Here is a 23522-nt window from a genome sequence, read left to right as displayed (position 1 = left end):
ACTCTTTACCGGTTTTTCCTTGAGACAGTTCCCTGGAGGGAAAGAGAGAAGAAAAGGGAGGCAGAAGGTTGGTTGGTACAGCTCCTTTTGGAATGAGAGAATTAATGGTCCCTTGGTACAGGATCCTCCAAGGGGCAGATTCACAGCATGGGTTCCCACAACAGGAGCTTGATAAATGTTGGATGAGACACACTGGGCTCGGTGCTGTGATCCCACAGTGGTGGAGAGGTGGAATTCACAGGCTTTGAAAGGAATGCATTCTCCATGCCTGTTAGATGTCAAGGGGTTTCAGAAATTGGGCACAGTCAGTGACTTCTACGTCAGCTGGGACGCTCCAGTTGGAAGGAGCAAAGGAGGCCTTTCTGCAAGGACAGTGTTGAAGAGAGAAACTGATGGTGTGTGTCTTCCATGATGTGTCCATTCAGTCATGGCTGGTAGGCCCAGGCAGGAAGATTAGCTACTAAGAAATAACAGCATCCGGAAAACACATCTTGGCTCATAGGCAGATTCACTTCTTTGTAAGTTCATGTGCTGCAAAGCATTGAAACTGCTTTGGAAGTTTTGGAGTAACAAATCCTTTAAACCTATCTTGTCCAGTGAATGAACAGTCTCTACCTGGTCACGTGTTAGACCTTCCCTCTGGAGTTAACAGCACTGAACTCTACAGCACAGCACGAGAACCTACTGACAGTTTGCCTTCTTAATCACTTTAATAGCATCAGTGTTTAAAGATAAAATTATATTTGCAGAAGTGTAAAACTTCTGCTTGTAGGTTTAAAAACGTAAGTTATGTGCATAATACCTTCAGGAAGGCAAGCAAGACCCAGCGTCATTCTTTGCGCCTATTGGCCAGTTATCTACAGATGTTACTATGTATGGATTGTATATTGTCTCAGTAGTGGGGTGTGTGTGTGTAGTTATGGTCTATTTTAATACAGTTTTTTTTTTTCCTGGTGCTTTGGGTGAACCAAGAGCCTAGGACATACAAGGCAAGTGCTTTCCTACTGAAGTGGATCTCAGCCTTGAGGAATGGTCTCATCAAGCTGCCCAGGCTGGCCTTGAACTCACTCTGTATGCAGCCCAGGAAGGCCTCAAATTTTCAGTCCTCCTGTCCTAGGCTCCCCAGTATCTGGAATTATGGACCCGTGCCACCAGGCTCAGCTTTTAAAATACGGTGTTTTGAAGTCTCCCTTAACAGTGTGACAGCAGGCTTCTTATTTATTCAAGGGCGCAAGGAAGACCTGCTCGTAAGTTTTAATCCAGAATTCCTTTATCAGTAAGTTGTATTTAAGAACTGGACTTTAGTGCCTTGAGTGCTGTGATTAAGCCATGTAAATACACAGGACTGGAGAATATTGTTTAAATAGCTAGGAGGGTCTCTAGAAGCAACGCCTGGAGATTGTAGTCAGTGAAGTTAGGCAGTCAATTCAGGAAGTGCGCAAGCTTAGTCTGGAGGCTTGGAGCGAGTCAGTTTTCTGTGTCACTTTCTAACATGCAAATTTCCAAGCCTACAGTTTGCCGCGAGGGAAATGGTTATGCCCAAAAACCTTTTATTTAATATGTCCCTAGTGTATGAAGGTAGGACAAGTAACTAGTAATAATTTTGCTAAAAAATTATTCACTAAATCAGTGGTGCTCAACCTTCCTAAAGCTGTGACCCTTTAATATAGTTCCTCATGTTGAGGTGACCTCCAGCTATAAGATTAGTCCCATGGCTACGTCATAACTTTAATTTTGCTTCTGTTATGAATCATAATGCAGATGGATGATACACAGACTATCTAATATCCAACCCCCATGAAGGGATTTACCCCCCAAAGGAGTCATGACTGACAGGTTGAGAACTGTTGCACTAGATTAATTAAGATTCTGTATTCCTTAGTGTGTGTCTTTCTGGAGGTAGGCCCTTTGTTTGGAGCATGGATGAAGAAGATGCAGAGAGATTTACCATGCTTTCCATCGCAGTTAGGACCATTGATTATCAAGTCATTGTTACTTTTAAACAATTTGATAATACGGCCTACTGTTCTTCCCAGTGTTTTTACTTATGTGGCGCTCTAGGAACACCTATGCCAGTGACGTTGGTTTCAGGCGTGACAGGTTGAGTTCTGGCGAAGTGGGAAGAGAACGAAAGTAGCTCTAGAGCAGCGGTCTTCAAACCCGATGCTGTTTTCTTTCTCAGTGGTACTTGTGTTCCAGGTTCTGTCCTGGTGAATCTGATGAGGTTCCGCCCACCTGAGGTTCTCATTCCGGGAACAGTGGCAGGATGAGCAAAGAGACACTAATGTCTGTGTACCTTGAAGGGCTAAGGAAGAAAGGCTAGGTGGAAGCAGACCGAATAGGTGACCAAGGAGTGTGGGGTACAGCCTGATGCAGCCTTCCAGGAAGAGGAGACTCTGGGGTAGAGGCCTTGACATGTGTTATTACCATCAGGGAGCCCTTGTGGCCGGGAGGGAGGGAGGGAGGGGGGGGGGGGGGGGGGGGGGGGGGGGGGGGGGGGGGGGGGGAGAGAGGCAGGAAATGAGGCTGGAGAGATGGGGAGGGCTACTTCTTGCTGGAGTGTAGAGGCTGTGGTGAGGGATTTAAATTTTAATCCTAGAATGATGGGAGGTCTTAGGAGGGCTGGCCTGCCTGCTCTCCTCCCCCTCCCCCTTTCCCTTCTAGAGAGTTTTGGACAGGGCAGGGAAGGATGTGATAGGGTTTATCTTTTCAAAAGAATCATTCTGGCTTGTGGGTTTTCAGGAGCTTGTCGTGTGTGAGGCTGTCCCAGGTTACTTTATGTTTGTCAGTTCAACCAGCCGACAGTCCAAAGGTGAACAGTATTACTGTTCATTTTTCTTACTAATTTATCTAATTTATTAATTGATATCTAATTACATGTATATGGAGTGTAGCCAATGTAGAGGTCAGAGGACAGCTTCTCAGATTGTCAGTCCCGGGTGCCTGCACCTCTACCCACTGAACCATCTCTACAATCTATTACTGTCATTCTGCGTCATAGATGGGGGTTGTCAAAGCAGGGAATTGTGAGGTGCTTGTCCAAGGTCACAGTCAGACAGATCCTCTCTATAGCATGCTACCCTCAGCCCCTCACTCCAGTACCGCAGGCAGGAGCGCAGGTGGAGACCAGGGAGGAAGCCCAGTTAGAAGCCTGATCATTAGACTGGGGCCCCCGGAGAGGGGAAGAGGTGGATTCATTGCTGTGTAAGATGCTTTCTCTGTGAGGTGTACCATTTTTTTTTCACATATATACCTGACAGAGGAAGATGTGCCAATTAGAGAAGGGCAACCCTTTCTTACCACTTAGCGTTCATTTACACTCACTGAAAGGACCGACTTGGAGCGTAGACTATCAGGATGCTTTTGAGCTTTCATGAAAAAAGGATACTGAAGTAATACAGCACAGCATGCTGGGAGCTGAATCTTCTGACTTTTAGCGTGGGGTAGTGCCATATTGGTGGAGTAGGGAGGCTGGGGAAGGTTGTGTGTTTAGGGTAGGGATTAGGACTCCAGATCTAGAAAATCAATCCTGAGACCTTGCTCAGTAATCATACCGCAAGGTTGCCTGGGGGTGGTGGTAAACACTTAGCTCTGTAGTTTTTCTGTATTTCAGTTTTTTTATCCTTAGTTCAAGGAGAATAGAATTTGTGTCTTGTGTAGCTATGGTGGTATATGCCTTCAATTCCAGAATGAGGAAGGCAGCTCTGGGCCTGAGAGGAGTACACTGTGAGATCCTGTCTCAAAAACAACAAGAACTACAAAAAAAAAAAAAGAAAGATAGTTACAAATGGGCGTTAAGTCGATACACAGAGCTAATATAGAGGGCTTAGAATAGTTCCCGACTAGCAGTACTTAAGACAGTTTGCTTTGCTTATTTTTATGATTAGTCATCCGAATAGAGATTTGGATAGAAAGGAAAATTCAAGGTCAGGCTCAGGAAAAGGTTGGGCCAGATATGCAAATTTAGGTGTCTTTTCGAGGATAGCTGCCGTTTCATTTCGTAGGCTGGACTATGGATGCAGAAGAACAGAGAGAGGTACTGGTCGGGACTCTTGGCAAGGAGTCCACAGGGGAGGGGGTGCCGGACTACGCTGCTAAAGAAGGCAAGCAGGAGAGTCCAGTGGTCCGGAGTCTAGGACATGAATGACCCGGTGTTTCTCAGTCTTTAGAGGCGGGTCTGGAAAATATTTCCTTGGATTTGATGAGAGGCAGGCCATCAGTGACTTCAGTGGGTTTTCGAGCAGTGGGGAGAAGGGGCATTTGGGACACTAAAGGTGGATGACTCTCTAAAGGAATCTTTCTTTAGAAAGAGCAGACTCATGAAACTCAACCTGGGCGCTAGGCTCCTGTGCATCTTGCTTTGGATAGTGATGGATATGTTCTTGACCTGGTTGGAATGAAAGCAAGGCCTTGAAAAGGTGACAGGGGCTGAAGGAGAGAGGATGTTCCATCCCAGCAGAGAGGTCACTACTGCATTCGGTTCACTCAAATGTATTCGGAAGACTTGCTGCCTGGATTAAGAAGAATGGTATAGAACTTAGAATTTTTTTTTTTTTTTTTTTTTTTTTACAAGCGAACATGCTTTGTGGCCTTCTCTAAGTGTCCTCAGTGGGAGGAGCGTTAACAGCCTAATTTATCAGATGTAGCCCTGAAGAGCAAACCCGACATCTGAAAGCTCTAGAGGGGATGCCGTCGTCCATACGGAATGTCCCCCAGCCCCAGAGGAAGGCGACGTGGGGAATGCTGACACAGTCATGCTCTTCGTGTTTAACAAAGCTCCCATTAGGTTGATGGCATACCTTGCCTTAGCAGAAGGAGCCTTATGATTGTCTAGTTGGAGATTTGAAGGTGGGGCTGGATGGATAGACATGTAGGGACAGGTGGTTCAGGCAGGGCAGGTTTTTAAATCAGGGGCAAAGCTTTCACATAATGCGGGGTCAGAATTGTAGAGGTGGGCAAAGACAGAAGACAGAGGGTACAGGACTGGATTCAGGAAGAGGAGAGATGAAGCAGAAAACACTGACTCAGACTCAGCTTTCCCTGCTAACCCCTCATGACAGCATCCTCAGAGGGGGGCAGGATTTCACTGTGCACGCGATCAGTTCAGCAGCAGACACCAGCGGTGTCCTTTGATTCAGTCCAGTTGGATAGTATGCCTGGAGACGGTAGATCCCCTAGGCTAAGTAAGGACTCTGTCCTTAAGATGGTCTCCTCTCCAGGCTTTTTTCCTCGGTCTGGACCTCTGGAACTTCTGACTGACCAGTGGTAAGTCAGGATTTTTCACAACCCCTCTTCACAGTGGCTCCCAGAGAGTAACTCCTTTATTCACATTTACAGTTTCTTATTGACGGTATTTGGAAGCGCACAGACACATAACCTATGAAGAAGTTCCTGGTGGGTTCTGGGAGGGTACTGCACATAGAAACACTGACCCTGTGGTACTTTGTAGCATGTGGGTGAGTTCTCGCCTTAGCTTCCCATGAGCTGTCCAGAAGCTCCAACCCTGTCTTGTAGCCTCTATCGCCTGCTCGTGGCACAGGTACCTCTCTGATAGCATGGGTGGAATCCCAGCAGGGTCTGTCTGGTCAGCCTTCTTGGTTTGTCCTCCACCCTTAAAAATATATAGATCACACATATTTCCTCGAAATCCCATGTATTTTGTTTGTTTCTTTGCCTTTTGAGGCAGGATCTCACTATATAGTCAGGCTGATCTTGAACTCACTAAGATACAGCAGCCTCAGCCTCCTGGGTGCTGGAATTAAAGGCATGCACCATGTCCTAGTTAGGGTTACTATTGCTATGATAAAACGCCATGACCATAAGTAACTTGGGGAGGAAAGGGTTTATTTGGCTTATGCTTCCATATCGCTATTCATTGTTGAAGGAAGTCAGGACAGGAACTCACACAGGTCAGGAACCTGGAGGCAGGAGCTGATGCAGAGGCCATGGAGGAGTGCTGCTGACTGGCTTGCTCACCATGACTTGTTCAGCCTACTTTCTTATAGAACCCAGGACCACCAGCCCAAGGCTGGCCCCTCCCATGGCTGTCAATCACTGATTAAGACTATGCCCTACAGGTTTGCCTACATCCAGATCTTTTGGAGGCATTTCTTAATCGAGGCTCCCTCCTCTCTGATGGACTCCAGTTTGTGTCAGCTTGACATTAAACTCGCCAGCACAAGCACCATGCCCGTCTCATGAGTGTTTTGATCATATTCATCTGACTCTTCCTTCTAGCTTCTCCCAGACACCTCCTACTCCTGTCTGTCCCCATCCTTTCCAACTTCTTGCTCCCCTTTAAATAATCCAGTGAGTCCAGTTTGCACTGATCATATATTGGTAGTTATGGGGCCATTCACTGGAGTCTGGTTGGCCTACTAGGGCCCCACCCTTTAAAAACAATTTGTCATTCCCTGCCCCAGAAGCCGTTAACTATCAGTGGTTTTTCTCTGTTTTAAATTTTTGTTTTTGTTTTTGTTTTTTTCGAGACAGGGTTTCTCTGTAAAGCCCCGGCTGTCCTGGAACTCACTCTGTAGACCAGGCTGGTCTCAAACTCAGAAATCCACCTGCCTCTGCCTCCAAAGTGCTGGGATTAAAGGCGTGTGCCACCGCTGCCTGGCTTTCTGTTTTAAATTTATTTTATTTATTTTCATTTATATGTGTGTGTATTTGAGAGAGACAGACAGACAGAGACAGAGAGAGAGAAAAAACACAAACAGAGGTTAAGAAGCTCGTGTAACTCTGAGTGGCAATGCTAAGGGCCAGAAGAGTCTGGGAATCTTCAGTGATGGACATTTTGCAGCAGATCACCCACTAGTATATCGTGTATAGCATTTGTTTCTACTTAAGTAGTCTTTGAAATATATCATCACATGCCTGGTGGTGGTGGAGGCATACACCTTTAATCCCAGTGCTCGGGAAGCAGAGGCAGGTGGTTTTCTGTGAGTTGAAGGCCAGCCTGGTCTGCAGATGGTGTCCCAGGATGCTCAGGGCTACACAGAGAGACCCTGACTCAAACAAACAAAAACAAAGTGAAATATCACATGCTGTCTGTAAGTCGCAGAGTTTTCAGGCTTTGAACTGGCAGAGCTGGTGCTGTTCAAGGAGGTCAGGTCATCACCCCTGGCTCATGCACCGTACCACAGACCCTCGTAGGAGATCCCATGGCTGGTATTTTTCAGGTCATCCCTGAAAGAGAGGCTCAGAGACATGCTGGGAAAGCTGGATGGTAGCTCACAGTTACTAAGCTCCTGTGTGTCACACGTGGTCAGTCTCGTCAGATCCTCATGCTGATCTCTGGAGGACACAGTTCTGTGGGACTGCCACCACCCACCCCTTCTCATTGCTGGGAACTTGCTCGAAGGGCTTACCCGAGTGGCTGCCTGCCCAGTCTCCCTTTTTCCACTATGTGTCCTTTCCGTTTGTTCTTGACTAGCAGCCAAGCCTGACCTCTTAATACAAGGTACATCATGTCACTCTCCTGCTTGGAACCCTGCACCTGTTCCATCTCAGGTGTTCCCAGCGATCTCTCTGTCTCCTACCCCCAGGCTGCCCTTAGCCTCTAGTCTCCTGTCTCATCTTTTTGCACACATTCCTATGTGCATGCTCTGTCACCCCTCTGATTATCATCATCATCTGCCTCTCCCCCTAACTTCATTCACATACAACTTGCCTGGCAGAAACAGAGACCCTGAGAAGGCAGGACTATTGCTGCAACTACCCTGAGGCCCAGAGCAATGGCTGGCAGATGGCAGGTACTTTTAAATCCTTGCCGACTAGGGCAGTGACTTTCTTATTCTTTCCGTAGGTGGTAAGCGATAGAGCCTGGATTGAGGAAGTTGTCTGCCTCTGCAAACGTATGCTTTCCTGCCTTACGCACTGCCCCCCCCCCCACCCTACTGTACTTGCTGAATCAGTCATATATTTATACCCATATGCCTGTGTTATCTCCAGACTTCCTTGCTTTTCTTTGTAGAATAGAAACATTTACAAAACACTCAAAATTGTTAGAAAATCACAAAGTACAGTATAGTAAATTAATCTGTTGAAAACAGGGTGCTCACATCCTGAAGGAAAAAAAAAAGTTGTGCCTCAACAACATCATCTTACACTGTTGGGCGGCATGTGGTTGAGATGCATCCCCTTAAGTGATAGCAGCATTGAAAGTCAGATGCTCCGGGAGGTTTTAGAAAAAAGCAGCCAGACAGAAATGAGAAATCTATGTGATTCAACTGTGCAGGCTTACAGGAATTAAAATTGGAGACAGTGTAGCTTATCCGCTGCTTGGTGGAGAACCAAGCAGGAGAGTGCTCCCGAATTTAGGGACTTGTCGGGAATAATCCAAGCTTGGTTCTGAGTCTGCCCCAGCTTCCTTGAATGTGAAATGGAGATGTTGAAGTGGTAGCTTCCAAGGCTCATTCCCGTTAAGGACCCATGTAAGAAAGAGTGAAAGTGCTCTCTCAGAGTTCTGGGGCACTGTCCATTGCAGAAGTCCTGTGCAAGTGTAGTTAAGTTAACAGCATACACCATGACCCTCACACCCCGGCCTCTAAGGTTCATATAGGGCATGCAGGTATTCCACTGGGTCAATGACTCGTAAAAGGGTATAGTGTTCCAAGAGGGATCTGAGGAGTTGAGCAGGGTTGGGAGGATTGAAGGAGGTGAAATAAGGGACTCTGGTGTTGTGTGGAAATAGGAGCTTGACCTCAGAGAGCCAGACTTGGTCAATCCTTTTGCATCTCATTTGGTACAAAGGGATTATTAGATTGTTTATTATTAGATTATTAGATTGTTTGTTGTCTTGAACTTAGCAGTTCTGTGAGTTTGGAGTTCATCAAGATAATCAACTAAGATTTAATTGTCCCCTTTTCTAACATTATTTACCAATTGGGCTAGAAAACAAAATCAGAAAGCCACACAGGTTCCCTGTGCTTTTGCTCGTGGGCAGTGCACATAAATACAGACTGTTGTTGTTGTTGTTAAAAAGTACAACCCAAGTACACTGACCTCATGATGGCTAGCCTACCTTAGGAAAGTCGATTCTGTTGAGAAGAGGGATTTCTTTGAGGGTGTTGGGAGCCTGACTTCAGAGCTCTTCCAATCTGCTGCCTCTTATGCTTTGTTTATTTTTCTCCGTACCAGGCATCTTCTTCCTCAGACTTTTTTTTTTCTCCTGAGGTGGAATCTGGTGGTGGGTGCTGAATTGGCAGAGCCTGTCACCTCTATGATCCTGGCTGCACAAGAACAGGTAGAATTCTCTCTGCTGCGTCAGACAGAGGGCACACACTACCTGGGTGGCCCCTGACATGACCACCCCTCTCCCCCAAACACACACCTCACACAAGAATGGGAGAAAGCCTTAGTGTGAATCTACACATGTTCTAGGTCTGAGTACACATGGCCTGAGACCTATCTGTATGAAGGTAAAGAGAGTCAGGTACTTGGGCCACAGTTCAAGGTGCAGTGACTTGATTGTTCATGTCCACACTAGATGGGAGGAAAATTAAGTTTCATCAAGTGCATGTTTCTTAGTGTCCATGAATACAGATTGATTTCTTTCTGGGGAAATATCCACCCAAAATAACAATAGAGCTAAATTGTTATTCTGGAACTGAATTTATCATTTTGTACTTGGGTTTATTAATTTTTTTTTTCTGTGTAACATAGTGTTCTTTTGTAGAATACCCCCAGGGAATTATTTATTCTTCCATAATACATTGAAAATTTATTTTCATTAAAACACTATCTAAACTTTTACAGAATTGCATGCAGTAAATGGTCGTTGTTGTTTGAACTCCCAGTTCCAAGAAGGTAGTGGCATTAATAGTCAGTGGTAGGTAACTGGTGCAGTTAGAAGCTGGTCTGGGGAGATGAAGCTGCATTTTTGTTCCCTAAGACGTGGAATTGAGAGGAATGAGTCATAAGGGTGTCAGAGCTATGCTTGAGATCACAGAGTTCAACCTAGATTTCACCATTGCTGAAACTCTGTGAAAAAATTGGCTTGCATAACATCTCTGCTGGCTTTTGGAAGGGCTCCGAGGAAAACCTCTGTCTGGATTCTGCTAACCAGCTGTCCTTTGGCACTTATGCCATAGAGCGACTGGGAGCAGAGACATTGACTTCTGCTCCGGGGATTTTTTCCCTTCCGTATTTCTTGGTACCTCATAGTAGATGGTTCTCGCCCACATGCAGATGCTTGAGTGGCATGTTGGATCATTTCACAGAAACACGCTCTGTTCTTTAATTTCATCCCTCTAGTGAAACTCTATAAGGAAAATGAGTATATTTCCACAGAGAAAGCTGGTGCTGTGAAACCTGCAGGGCAGTGCCTCTTGTGCATGCCTCGAATGAAGTTCCCAGTCTGCTTGCCTGAAGTTCTCCCTGTGTTGATGAGCTGTAGACACACATGGGATGGGTGTGAAGGGCACACCCATAGTGGGCTTAGGTTTGTTTATTCCTGAAGACTCTGGTTGGAGCAAAGGGTGTGTGTGTGTGTGTGTGTGTGTGTGTGTGTGTGTGTGTGTATGTGTGTGTGTGTGTCTTATTTTCTTTGCAGCAATTTTGAGCGTGGAAATTCACCCGACTGTGCTAGCTGTGTTTCCTGAAAACAGGACAGAGCAGCGCCGTGCAGACATAAGGTCAGCCCCATGTCTTGTCCATCCAAGAATTGATCCAGGAATTTTCTCCATCTTATTGACTGCTGAAAGAAGCAATACATAACACAAACAGGATCAAATTGTCTGAAGGTTAATTTTCAGAGCGCTCTGGGAAGATGAGGCAGAAAATGAAATAGCTTGTTTCAGTTAAGAGATTTTCTTGCAGGTCTGGCTTGTAGCGATGTTCCCATGGTCCAGTTTTGGTGCATTCCGGCGCCTGGAGTGTTTCCCATGTCTGATTCCAGTGCAGCTCCTGCCGTAGGCCGTCTGCATGCAGTCTCCAGAGTTCCTTCCACCAACCCTAAGGCATCTTCGTGAAGCAGGTCCTCGGTAGACTTCTGTGGAGAGTGTAAGTTCACTCACATGCTTCTAAGGTTCACCCACCCGGCAGGCCTGCAGGGGCTGCCCTTTTGTAGTGTGGACGTGACACATCCTGGTTATCCCTTACCAGGCATGAGCTTTAGACCCCTGCCCTTTTGTAGTGTGGATGTAACACATGCTGGCTATCCCTTACCAGGCATGAGCTTTAGACTGTTTCCTGCTTTATGATTATTGCAAATGGTGCTCCTTCAAACAGTAATAAAATGGCTTTGTGTGGTCCTGCTTCTCTATTCCTGCCCAGTGGATTGGTTTTCCATTGCTCTCTATTGAGGATTTCTCTGAACTCTGTACCTTGGTGGTTTCCAGCATGAATTATCTTGACCATAATGTTGAACAGAAGCTATGTAGGTTTCTTAAAATGGCAGTCTTATGTCACATTCTTAGCAGTAGTTGTGTGTATGTGTGTGTGTGTGTGTTTTCCTCACTCATCAGAAGAGAAAATCAACTGTACTGGTTGATCCATGGAACCCACTAAATAAAACTCACATTCAACCTGTAAAACCACATAGATGCTCCCCTTCGACCTAGCTTCACTTCTAGGAATCTCCCTCCAGACACATGTCCAATACGTGAAAATGTGAGGCATGAGCTCGATACTCAGACGCATGAGAAGCTTGAAGAACAGGGCCATCTCTGTGGACCGAGCGTCTTGCAGCAACTTCCAGGACATGCCTCCTGCGTGCAGGAACACAGGCTGGCTAGATGCTTATTCAAGAAGTGGGGAGGGAGGAGCATGGTCACAGCAGGGTGTAGACATGATAGGGAAAAGGGATGGGGTCGTGGCACCGCTGCAGCCTGCCTTTGGCGCAGCCTGGCCCTTGAAGGCGCAGGTACTTCATGTACTCAGAATGGAGTAGACAGTTAGGATACATGGCAACCCTATATGGAATACAAGTAGAGACCCAACTAGAGAAAACTGAGGGAAGACAGTGTATTGACTGGATTCTTTACGGGCAAAGCTAGAAGAACCAAATGAAATGCTATTCTATCCTGATAGATTTGTTTCTCAAGGGTCAAGGGCTGTGCGAGGCTGTACTATGTGTATATGATGTCAGACATGGGCAGATCATAGTGGACTCCCCTTGCTTCAGGTTTCAGATGAGGACTGGAAGGGCTGAGGTGGGTTGTCATTGGAGTTGGATAGTCCTTAATGGTACAGGGCAATGCAGATGTGTGTGATCTCACCTAGATCCTCTGAGAGGGTGCAGAAGCAGTGGCTCCCAGTACCAGGGAGTGTGCCACACACCCTGTACTGTTGCTTGCAGAAGATGTCTGTTGGTGCCAGGAAGAGAGGAAAGGCCCAGGAGGTGACCCAGAGGAGCCCCTCTTTAACCCAGGAAGGGAATGAGAGTTGATTAGCTGACAGCATAAAGTGCAGGTCACTCTCCACTGCTATTAACAGCTGGCCAGATGAGCATGTAAAAATGGGAGAGCAGACCACTCTTCCTCATAGAAGAATGCCAGGCACTGTGGAAGGAACGAGGGCCTAGAGGCCCCAGTAGGCAAACACCCGTAGTTCCAGGACAGGGGCTCCAGAGGTCGGTGCTAAGAATAGTGGGTAAAAGTTGAAGAGAAAAGGGATATTTGCCTTGTAACAGAGCATCCTTACCCCAAGTTGTTTATTTATTAAAAAGGGAAAAATAGTAACTTTAGAGTGGAGAAAGGCAACAGATAGTGTGCCCCTGCAGTGAGCCTGCCGACCTCGTGTAGTCCTCTGGTGTCCCTGCACAAACAGGCTCACTATCTAATAAGAGGGGACTGGGACTGATCCATCTGGGTCACCTGTCAGTGCTCAGGCTGTGTTCTTACAAAGTGTCCACTTTAGGAGCCAAGGAGGGGTGTGGTCTGGCTTTGCCTTGAGGGCACAGAGGAGCCGCAGTAATGAGATACAAGGTGCAGTGCTGGGTGGGAGTCCGGAAAGGCGAGGGTAAGTGGGAAGCTGCGGTGTGTCAGTAAAGCCCACGGTGAAGCGCATGGCACCACACTAGAGTTTGACATATCCCAGGCTGACAGTACAGCTCACAAACCTATGCTCAGGCTTTAGAGGAAGGTGAGGTAAAGGGCATATGAACTCTTTGTACATTTGTCTTCAATCTTCCTATAAATCTAAAATTTCAAAATAAAAAGTTTAGAAAGAAAGCGTGGGGAGAGCACCCCTGGAACAACGCGTGCAGGAGGAGAGACCAGCCTCTGCCTCCTTACCCAGTGCGTCTTCCTCTGCTGCCCAGAGGGGCTCCAGTGGACTTCCATAAGATACTCATTCCTCCTGGGAATACCGGTTGCCTCTCTCACTGCAGTGTGCAGCACTTTGCAGATGTCCCTCCACGTAAGGGTCGGCACTGGTTCTCAGGGGCAGGACTTCTCTCCAGCCGCCAGCTGTGATCCAAGCACTAGATGTGCTATTGGGTATTTGCATCCTAGGGTGGAATGAATATTTCCTGCATTAGCTTCCTACCTTCCTTAATCTTTGGCTTTGGTTTTCTCCTCCCCCCCTTCCTCCCTCCCTCCCTCCCTTTCTTCCTTCTTTCCTTATTTATCCAAAAAGATTTTTACATAGTTAAATGTGTCCATTGTTTCCTTTATGTCTTCAAATCTCATCTAAGAGCATTTTCTCTGGACTCTTATTCATTCTCTTCTAGTAGTTGTCTTACCTTTTACATTTAGCTGATTCATATGAAATTAATTTTTTTGTGGCTTGAGGTCTGCCTAATATGTTGGCCTCCATTTTTTTTTTTAAAGATTTATTTTATTTTATGTGTATGAGTACACTGTAGCTGTACAGGTGGCCATGAGCCATTATGTTTGTGGCTGCTGGGAATTGAACTCAGGACTTCTACTGGCCCCACTTGCTCCGGCCCCGCTTGCTCCGGGCCTGCTCCTTCTGGCCCCTACTGGCTCCTGCGTAATTCACTGTAGCTGTCTTCAGAAGAGGGCATCAGATCTCATTACGGGTGGTTGTGAGCCACCATGTGGTTGCTGGGATCCGAACTTAGGACCTTCGGAAGAGCAGTCGGTGCTCTTAACCACTGAGCCATCTCGCCAGCCCCAGCCTCCATTTTAAAAAAACAAAAAACAAAACCAAAAAAACCCCACAACTTTTTATTGATTTTTTTTGGGGGGGAGTTTCATGTCATGCACCCCAGTTCCACTCATCTCCCTGTCCCGTTGTATATGCCCTCCGCCCTGACAACCTCTCCCCCCCCAAACACACACACACACACACACACACACACACACACACACACACTAAAAGAAACAAAGCCTAGGAAACATCTTCTGTGGAAGCTGAAGTGTGTCACAGTGTCACCCTACTGTCTGCACATCTTCACTGCAATGAGTCATTGGTTTGGTTCAAGGTCTCTGGCTTCCATGGCCCCATCAGTATTGGGTCCTCACCAGGACTCCTCACGGTTATCCTGTTGTGGCCCTGTGTCATGAAGATCCTGCAGCTTTGGATGAAAGGGCAGGACGGGCCCTTTCACTCGCTCCAACAGTTCACAGATGATGTAGATTTTGAGGTGGCTCACCCATTCTTTAGCCACCAGGGCTAGCTCCTCGGTGTTGCCCAGTGAGGTAGAGAGCCCATCCCCCTGAGTACTACAGCTGACGAGAGGCAGGGTTAGCTCTCTGGTTCTCCATCTCTCATGACTTCATGGCTTTGGGGCCAGCCCTCCCAACTAGGGCAGGTAGCAAGGGGTGAGGTTGGGGGCGGGCATCACCCTTTCACCCTCTCTACCTCGCAGCAGATGAATGATGGGGACCGGCTCTCCCGAGTCTCTCACGCCCTCAGGGCTGGCTCACCTGCAGCACCTCCCACCAGGGCCAGCTCTACTGTGCTGCCCAGGCAAGGGGCAGGGCCTGCTCTCCCAAGGGCTTCAGGCCAGTGAGGGAGCAGGGCCAGCTCATCCTCTCTCATGACCCCCATGTCAGCACTCTTGACTGCCTCGGGTGGCCAAGGGCAAGGGGGAAGAAGGCATTTCCCCTGCACCCAGGGTTGGCCTCTTTTTTTGAGTGGTCTGCCCCGTGCCCCCAGGGCAAGCATCAACACAGTAGACGTTTCATTTATCCTCCATGGCTTGTTACTGTGTGGATTTTTTTTTGTGATTATAGCTACAGCTTGCAATGATGTCTCATGGTGTCTACGCAGAGGATCGTATTGTGAGCACATGGGCTACTTACGGCATCGTACTGTCTAATGCTTAGTTGCCGCATCAGTGTCTAGAGTCTTGGATACCCTGTGGCTTGTACTGCATAGATGGCCGTGGTGATGAGCGGGCTGCTTCTTTGACCCAAGTCCCCTCGTGCTGCCGTTAAGTGGGGGATCATTGGAGCTGTTCTGTCGATGTTATCTGTGGCAAGCCGCTCTCTTCCCCAGTTTCCTGAGGGCTTTTGAGAGTCATCTTTGTCAAGAGCAGCCGTAGGACTTACTGTCTGCGTCCTCTGCATCTTCTGAGACGGTCACAGTCCCCTCTGCAACCTCTCTTCAGAAAAGTTTGTGATTAGCTTCCTGACATTCTGAGGAAAACCTGCTTCTCACACACTACAAACTCACACCTTCTGTTTAGTACCTTCTTCCAGAGGAAACTCTTCCCACTTCCAGCCCCTGAGCTTTTCCTGATCTTTGAGATGTGGTTTACGGACTGCACAGTATTCCCAGTGGTGTGACTGTTTATCAGCTGCCTATCAAGGCAGGTGAAAAGGCCTGGTTGGAGCATTTGCCAGTTTTGCTGTTCTGTATTCTTATTTCAGCTGGTTGGGCAGAATTGCTGGAAGTGTGGGACTGTTGCGAAGCAGGTGATAGCTTTCCTGTCAGTGTTCTCATGTGGCTTTCCCCAGAAATAGCCTGTGATAGCCAGTCAGCACTTCTACCTCTCCAGGTGACCGCTGCTGCCTGGTGCCATCATGGTGTCCTCACCCTTGGCTCAGATCCCTCCCATGTTTATCTTTAAATAGTTCTTGTGTCCTGAGCCTTGGGCCACAGCTACTGTGGTACTGGTTTTATTGGCTGCACAACATGGGCTTGGGATATTAGCTCTGCTTAAATGGGAGGGGTGCCATTGTCTTAAATTTACCCAACTTCTCACCTTTAGCACAAACTAGACCTTTCTCCTTTCATTTGTCTACCCAGTCATTGAACACGCCTTTTTTTTTTTTTTTTTTTTTTTTTTTTTTTTTTTTTTGGTCTTTCGAGACAGGGTTTCTCTGTGTAGCCCTGGCTGTCCTGGAACTCACTCTGTAGACCAGGCTACCCTCGAACTCAGAAATCCACTTGTTTCTGCCTCCCAAGTGCTGAGATTAAAGGCATGTGTCACCACTGCCCGGCATTGAACATGCCTTTTTAAAAATTCCTTCTGTGTGCCTGTTATGATATAGTTTGGATGCTGCATGTATAGCAGGACATAGACATACAGGCATCAGCCAGCCTTGTCCTCATGAAGCATCTGTCATTTGGATGCCACATCTATTGACTGTCCCTGCCAATTTTTTCCTTACGTAGACTTCCGCTCATTTTTGCCCCTGGTATTATTTTAAGTCAACTTGATTTCTTCCACTGGTTGGGTTTTGAAATTCCCTGCTTTGATGTTAGTTGACATTCAGCCTAGCTGTGTGTGCGATTGTTTTTGCTTTTACTAAATTCTTAAGATTAAAAGGCAAAGAGGTTGAACTGTGCTTTTACATTAGCAAAGGTTAATGCCAAGAGGGCTGTAACCGTATAATAATTGGAAATTCGGTTCTATTATGGCATGGACTGTCAGCACTGAGTGAGCAGGCGTGGGCCTGGTCTGTGTCAGTCACTCTTAAAGAGGGCAGGAAGTGATGCGGGCTCTGATCTGAGTTTCCTCTGGTTAACGTGCCTTTGGGCAGCACGGTGGCTATGAGGATTGGGAGCCGGGTCACCTACACATTCACAGTACAGAATGCTGGGTACCGACCTGAGCAGTGGGTAAGAAGGTAGGTACCCTGGGTGGTGAGCTTCATGAGGAAGAGGCACTGGTGAACCCAGATGGTGCATGGATGGTGTTGAGCCGGGCATTTGGATGCAAGCCAGGGGACCCCGGAGGCCCATCTGCTCGTCATTCTGCACACTGGGTTGGGTTTCTGCTGTTCTAATCCTTTGCAAATTATTTTGTCTTTAGTTTAAACATCATTATTTTATTTTAATAAGAAAGCGGTTCTACTTTATTTATTTGGAACAGTTCACAAGACTCTAGAGATCAGCTTCCTCAGATTTCTTGAAGGCGGGTTCCGAGGAGCAGAGAGTATGATATGAAAGGCCTATAGTTGCCATGACCAATGGAGGGAGGCCTGGGATGCAGTCTATGGTAGGAGGCCTGGGGTGCAGCCTATGGAGAGAGGCCTGGGATGCAGCCTATGGAGGGAGGCCTGGGATGCAGCCTATGGAGGGAGGCCTGGGATGCAGTCTATGGTAGGAGGCCTGGGATTCAGTCTATGGTAGGAGGCCTGGGATGCAGTCTATGGTAGGAGGCCTGGGATGCAGTCTATGGTAGGAGGCCTGGAATGCATCCTATGGAGAGAGGCCTGGGATGCAGCCTATGGAGAAAGGCCTGGGATGCAGCCTATGGAGGGAGGCCTGGGATGCAGTCTATGGTAGGAGGCCTGGAATGCATCCTATGGAGAGAGGCCTGGGATGCAGCCTATGGAGAAAGGCCTGGGATGTAGCCTATGGAGAGAGGCCTGGGATGCAGCCTATGGAGAAAGGCCTGGGATGTAGCCTATGGAGGGAGGCCTGGGATGCAGCCTATGGTAGGAGGCCTGGGATGCAGCCTATGGAGGGAGGCCTGGGATGCAGCTCATGGAGGGAGGCCTGGAATGCAGCCTATGGTAGGAGGCCTGGAATGCAGCCTATGGTAGGAGGCCTGGGATGCAGCCTATGGAGGGAGGCCTGGGATGCAGCCTATGGAGGGAGGCCTGGGATGCAGTCTATGGTAGGAGGCCTGGGATGCAGTCTATGGTAGGAGGCCTGGGATGCAGTCTGTGGTAGGGGGCCTGGGATGCAGTCTATGGTAGGAGGCCTGGAATGCAGCATATGATAGGAGGCTTGGGATGCAGCCTATGGAGAAAGGTCTGGGATGCAGCCTATGGAGAAAGGCCTGGGATGCAGCCTATGGAGAGAGGCCTGGGATGCAGCCTATGGAGAAAGGCCTGGGATGTAGCCTATAGAGGCAGGCCTGGGATGCAGCCTATGGAGGGAGGCCTGGGATGCAGCCTATAGAGGGAGGCCTGGGGTGCAGTCTATGGAGGGAGGCCTGGGATGCAGCCTATGGAGAGAGGCCTGGGGTGCAGTCTATGGAGGGAGGCCTGGGATGCAGCCTATGGTAGGAGGCCTGGGATGCAGTCTATGGTAGGAGGCCTGGGATGCAGTCTATGGAGAGAGGCCTGGGATGCAGTCTATGGTAGGAGGCCTGGGATGCAGCCTATGGAGGGAGGCCTGGGATGCAGCCTATGGAGGGAGGCCTGGGATGCAGCCTATGGAGGGAGGCCTGGGATGCAGCCTATGGTAGGAGGCCTGGGGTGCAGCCTATGGTAGGAAGCCTGGGATGTGACAGGCCTTTGCTGACATCCCACTGAACCTCATTCTTTTCCCTTGAGCCTTACAATGGCATTGTCCCTGGTGCTGTGTTGGAGTGGACAGTTCTGCCATCCTTTCAATTGTGTGGTGACTTATCTTTCTCATTCTTTTTACAATGTCATAACTGGTTGGTTTGATGGATTCAAAACATGAACAACAACAACAAAAATAAGAAAATGTTTTGGGAGAATAAATAGTTTTCTATTTTTAGTACAGTTATAACTTTGAATTTAGACCTTAAAGGTAACAATTATGAGACCAAGTCTCAGTCTGGCAGTTGAGCACTGTTATTTCATCTAGTCTCCCCTCCCCTGGCTTCCTCTCTCTCTTTCTCCCCCTCCATCTTTTCTCTTTTCTCCCATAAGTTACCTCTCCTCTTCTTTTCTTTCTCTTGAGATAGTGCCTTGCTTTGTAGCCCAGGCTGGTCTTGAACTCTTGATCTTTGTGCTTTAGTCTTGCAAATGCTGGTATCACCCGCCTATACCACTATGCCTGGCCTGAACATTACATTTAAACATCAGAATTTAAGAGCTCTTGTCTAAAATAAAGCCTCCCCTCTGTTATGTTGTTAGATAACTATAGAGGGACATGTTGTGTTTGCCCCTGTAAGTCACCTGGTTATGACTAATGCCAATAGCACATGACACAGGAAAAACACGGCTTCCTAAATGTTAAACCAGTGCCTAAGACTAAGGCCTGTTCCAAAGCCCACTTGACATGAGGGGCATGGTCACTGGAGCATTTATAGCATTGCGCTTGAATCTGACCCTTCACCTGGATGATGTAAGAAATCATTTTAATAAAAAAGCCTTCATTTCTGTAAAACAGGAGGTATACATACTACATTCTGTGTGTGTGTGTGTGTGTGTGTGTGTGTGTGTGTGTGTACACGTACATGAGCACCTGTACCATGGCAGGCATGTGGAAGTTAGAGAACAACTTTGTGGAGTTCTGGAGATCAGACTCAGGTTTTCTGCAGGGCAAGTGCCCCCACCTGCTGAGCCATCTCACTGACCTTCCATCTTATTTTTCTGAACAATATATCTCAGTGAAGTTGGAGCTTGCTTGTTGGAGACAGGTTTCCACACCCACCCTGGACTGGGATTACGGACAGCCCCCATCTCACCCCCAAGTCCCCTGTGGTTGATGGGGATTAAATTCAGGTTCTCCTGCTGGCGTGGCAAACACTTCACTGCGTGAGCCATCTCCCTGGGCCCTCTTCACTTATTTTCTTGAACATAGAGCCTAGATCCTAAAGATGTCCAAATTGCTGTCACTCCTAGTGTTCTGAAGCCAAAGAAAGCTTCACCTCTGCAGCTGGTAGGGTGCTCTGTTAGTCGCCAGTGGATCAGAATAGTGTTGGTGTCTCAGATCACACCCCAAAGCTGACACAATTGGAACAATGAAAACCAGGAAACCAAAGGCTCTAAAATCAGCTCCCAGGCAGGCAGTCTCTGAGGAAGGAAGCAGCCCCAACACTGCCCATGTTGCCTGGGGCTTCACTTAGTCATTTGTCCTCGGCTGAGAGCCAGGTCCTGGCTGCTGTGTACCAAGGTGTTATGAAGATTGCATGTCATTCTGGGCTTTCTTCTGTATTTCCAGTCAACTCTCAAGGTTAGGAGAACCCTTGAAGATCCAGGTGGCATATCAGGTGCGACCACCCAGGTCTGCTTATGGTTCCCTCTGCAGGCTTCCTGAAAGCTCCATCTCATTCTGGAAAGTACCAGATACAGGCATTGGTGGGTACTGAGTCCTCTCTCTGGTCAGGTCATTGGCCCTTGTCGATGCAGAGGTATTTCAGTACCGCCTCCATGTTTCTGGAAGTGGGCATGTCCTGTTTTGGTAAAGGTTCAGGTGTTAGAAATTTCTGGCCCTTCTGAAATCTGTTGTTGCATATGCACGGGCATTCCTGACATCTGTGTTTGTTTCTTTTGGTCAGGCCTCATATTTCTTCCATCTTGTGTGCCTCTCTGCAGAAGAGGCCCTTCCATTGCTGGTCTGGAGGAGAGCTCTTCAAAAGAGGAATGAGGACTTGGTGTGGTGTAGCCTGGAACCCTGGAAGCCACTGCTGCCTAGGCTCCTTATGCACAGGGAGGGCTCTGTAGGCTTTGAGTTCTCCTGGTTGTCCCCTCTAGCCCTCTTCCACAGTCATGCATGCCTGTGACAAACAGGGCAAAGAACAAGTGAAAGCTGGTCCTTGCGGCTACAGAGACAGCTAGTGGTGTAGATGCATCCCACAGACGATATGATGAAAGATAGCCACTGTGAAAAAAAGGGGAAGGGTAAAGACCTTGGAACGGGCCAGGGTCATCCCAAGAGAGAGAGGCTTCCTGTCCTCCACTGAGGCAAGCGTCTATTCCCACAAGCTGGTGGGAAGCAGCTCTCCTGCCTTCCTAATGGTGTATATACCTCGTTGGCTCAGGTTTTGGACTCCCCCTGACTCTGAAGTGGCTCATCTAATCCTCAGCGACCTGCCATTTGTCAAGGTTGCCAGCCAGTGTTCGTATCAGCCAAAGTGGCTCAGTAGGACTTGACAAGACTGGCCCTGCTTTGGGACTGTGCTGGCCCGGTGGCCTCCTGGCTTCTCTCCTCTGTGTGCCTTTCTCTCTGTGTATTCCTGCTCCCATCCTGAACCCCTCCCAGCCTCCAAGCCTGCTCTCCGAGACGGCTGCTGTCAGCCTTCTTCCCCTGTCACCCTCCACGCATGCTCAGCGGATGCATTTTAGGTGTCTCCTAAATCTCCGTGCTTAGTCCCTGGGTCCCACTACCATTAGGAGAGCATGTTGGGGCCGGGCTGGGAGGCCACACTGCCGACGCGACTGCTGCATCCAAGTGTGATTTTTCATCGCCAGCTCTGGTAATGGCTGTCTTTCTGTGGCATGGTAAGGAAGCAGATCAGAAGGAAGAGTGTCATTTCATCCGGAAAGCAAAAGCGTTGGGGAGCCAAAGGCGAGGAAAGGCCTCTGGGCTGCTCTGCTCTTTATCCCCAGTCTCCTTAGGAGTGATGGCACCCAAGAAAATCCAGAAGGGTTCAGAGAAGGGATGGGAGCCCCCTAGAGACTTGGGAGGAGTCTTCCCCTCCTTTCACACACTCTTCAAGTTTAGTTTCTGTGTGGGATGTTCTGCTGTGAGCTAGAACGGAGGGAGGGTTCCCTGAGCTTTCAGCATTGCCCTCTAGGCAAGAGCTGAGGGACTGACCCTCAACGCTTACAGAGAAGGGGCCACGTGTTCTTCTCAGTTAAAGGGAACTAAAGTCACCATCTCGAAGACGGGAGGGGCCAGACTCGTGAGGACTGTATCCTCCAGCCTGAGAACTACTCAGGTGACATGGTATGAGGTGAGGGAAACCTCTCTCTCCTGGGCGGGATAAATTTCAAAGCTTTAGTTTGGAAAGGTCACTGTGGCCCCACCTGCGGAGTTTCTCTGGTTTCTATGACAGAAGGGTAGGTGCTAGTGCGGACTTTAGATATGCCTGTGAGGTCGTGTGGCTCACTGGGACCTTGCCTCCTTAGTAACAACTCAGAAGGCCACGGTTCTGCTTTGGCAGCTGGGCGGTGCTATGACTGGAGGCAGAGCTGTGCTGGTCACTACCGCTCTCCCTTCTCAAGCTCCTGGTGGCTTCCTGGGAGCTCTAATCACCTGGTTTTCCAGGTGTGTCACATCTGCAACTGGTGCTTCATTTCCCAGTCCTCCTCTTTCGAGCACCAACCACTCGATTGCTAGAGATCTGGTGCGTATACCAGAACCCCTGATTCCTCTCATCATCAGGCCCCTTGCACGTGTGTGCCCACTGTCCCCGCAGCCTCCTAACCCAGAAGTCCACTCTTCCAGGACTCTCGACCTGCTTCGTGCTTGCCAGGCTATCCGCATCTCTCTTTTGCCTGCACAGAAGTCTCCTGACTGAGCTCCACAGTTCTTCCATGCTGTTGGTACCCTGCTCACAGTGGTCAAAGGTCACTGACCAAGCCCCATGCCTGTAGTCCTCAGAGACATATTGGTTCCTCAGGAACAGAAAACCTCCGTTAGCTCCAAGATGCGTTGGCCCTGGCTTTCATCTACCAGCCGTCGCTCAGACTACCCTCTCCATGTCCCTTGCAGCCTGCGGCCTCTTCGCACAGCTCTCCCCGTCTGCTTGGATCCTGCTCTTGGCTGCACGAAGTATTCACCTGGGTCCTGGAACCCGACCGCTTGGTAGAATCCTCGCCTTCCTGTGATTCATAATCTGCCAGGCCTGAGTTTCTCAACTTGCAAAGCAAGATGTTAATCCCTCATTTCTATGGTGATTAAGTTATTGGGCAGTGTGTTTGTGGGAAGGTCTGGAGCTCAGGATGTGCTGAGGAACCAGAAGCAGGTTTTAAGGTGGTCTTTGTTGCACGTCCCATCTGTCAGTCTTCTGTCTCATGCTCAGTTCAAGTCTCTCCCAAGGATAGAGGCTTTAACCAGTGTAGGCTGGGTCAGCTGGCCTAGCTTCTCTGGACATTCACTGACACTGCCCAAATTAGCACTTGAGGTTTTGGGGCCAACTACATGTTCCCTGTAGAGCAGAAATATCCTTGACAAAGGTGCATATTTCCAAGAAGATAATATCTGCTTTACCAGCCTGTGGTGGGGTGGGGCGAGCACCAACTGCTAGGTGACTAGCCCTGGCGATTGTGGGTGGCGACCGACATGTTTGCTCCTGCCTTCCCACTGAGGAGTGATTGTAGGTTCAGCGTTGCTCCCCCCAGAAGTGCAGGGCTGGCAACTGAAAACTCGTGGTTTCCAGTGAACAGCAGTGTCTTACTGAATCTAATAAGTTAGTTAGTTGTATTTCTATGCATAGTGTGAACCTACTAAAGTCACTTTAAAACTTTTTAAAGTTTGTGTTTGTGTGTGCAGAGTGGCAGCGGGTAGTG

The 23522-nt window shown here is 48.4% G+C and overlaps 1 protein-coding gene across 4 annotated transcripts in view; it reads left to right on the top strand.

Moving 5' to 3' along the window:
* The window catches only part of Adarb1 (adenosine deaminase RNA specific B1), a 124799-nt gene that overhangs the window by 2163 nt on the left and 99114 nt on the right, over window positions 1-23522 (top strand). The window contains exon 1 of one of the 4 annotated variants that reach the window (XM_031346573.1): window positions 5248-5265. The exons of the other annotated variants lie outside the window; for them this stretch is intronic. The gene's annotated coding sequence lies outside the window, so the exon portion shown is untranslated. Of the gene's footprint in view, window positions 1-5247; window positions 5266-23522 lie in introns of those variants that run through there. 4 annotated transcript variants of the gene reach the window in all.

Source organism: Mastomys coucha, unplaced genomic scaffold (assembly GCF_008632895.1).
Source record: "Mastomys coucha isolate ucsf_1 unplaced genomic scaffold, UCSF_Mcou_1 pScaffold3, whole genome shotgun sequence".
Lineage (NCBI taxonomy): Eukaryota > Metazoa > Chordata > Mammalia > Rodentia > Muridae > Mastomys > Mastomys coucha.
The sequence above is the reverse complement of the archived record's forward strand: the minus strand, read 5'-3'. Positions and strand labels throughout refer to the sequence as shown.